Raw genomic sequence first — 975 nt, 5'->3', positions numbered from 1 at the left:
CAGCCCTAATTAGCCTGGGCTCCCCCCGCCGCGGATCAGATGAACTGAACGGCTGCTCCCACTTGGCCAGTTCATAGACTCGATTCCCTGCCTGTCACCCCCAGACCCCCCGGTGCCCCGGGATGGGGAGAGACCCCAGCCCCCCCCCCCCCCCGATCCTGCAGCTGGCGCCGCTGGCGAGTCTCTCATTAAATGTCAGGCCGCAGCATCCGTCACTGGAGGGAATATTTCCTGGCCTGGAACTGGACCAGGTTCGGCGTTGTCATGGCAACATGGATGGGGGGGCAGTGGAGGAGGGGGCGGGGAGAGGGGGAGATATGAAATCTCTGAATCTCCCAGGTATATTCCCTGGGCGAGAGAATCCCACATTTATCTCCTGTGAGCGGGCTGGGCTGGCAGGGGCTGCGGGTCGGGAGTGAGGGGCACCGGCAGAGCTGGGCTGGCAGGGGCTGCGGGTCGGGAGTGAGGGGCACCGGCAGAGCTGGGCTGGCAGGGGCTGCGGGTCGGGAGTGAGGGGCACCGGCAGGGCTGGGCTGGCAGGGGCTGCGCGTCAGGAGTGAGGGGCACCGGCAGGGCTGGGGGGGGCAGGGCTGGGCTGGCAGGGGCTGCGCGTCAGGAGTGAGGGGCACCGGCAGGGCTGGGGGGGGCAGGGCTGGACTGGCAGGGGCTGCGGGTCGGGAGTGAGGGGCACCGGCTCACCCTGTACCAAACTTTCTTGCTCTATTTACATACAGAAGAGAACCCAGGCGTCCTGGCTCCCAGCCCCCTCCCCGCCTTCCCCTCCCAACAGCACTTTGGGGTGAATTCGCTGTTCTGGTTTCCCCAGGAGCCCCCGTGTCTCCCCATCACACCCCAGCCCGGGTCTGTCTGTCTGTCCGCCCAACCCCGCCCCCTCTGGACCCGCCCCCCGCTCCAGGATCCCGCCCCCCCGCCGATCCTCCGGCTCCTCGTCCCGCCAGGCGCGATCCCGCCAGC

The 975-nt window shown here is 68.5% G+C and overlaps 1 protein-coding gene across 1 annotated transcript in view; it reads left to right on the top strand.

Moving 5' to 3' along the window:
* The first annotated feature begins 288 nt into the window (after positions 1 to 288).
* LOC123369186 (double C2-like domain-containing protein alpha) overlaps positions 289 to 975 on the top strand; it is a 41173-nt gene continuing 40486 nt past the window's right edge. Inside the window, exons 1-2 of the mRNA XM_045014544.1 lie at positions 289 to 339; positions 735 to 975. The exon at positions 735 to 975 is cut by the window's right edge and continues 27 nt beyond it. The gene's annotated coding sequence lies outside the window, so the exon portion shown is untranslated. The remainder of the gene's footprint in view (positions 340 to 734) is intronic.

This window comes from Mauremys mutica, chromosome 4 (assembly GCF_020497125.1).
Source record: "Mauremys mutica isolate MM-2020 ecotype Southern chromosome 4, ASM2049712v1, whole genome shotgun sequence".
NCBI lineage: Eukaryota > Metazoa > Chordata > Testudines > Geoemydidae > Mauremys > Mauremys mutica.
The sequence above is the reverse complement of the archived record's forward strand: the minus strand, read 5'-3'. Positions and strand labels throughout refer to the sequence as shown.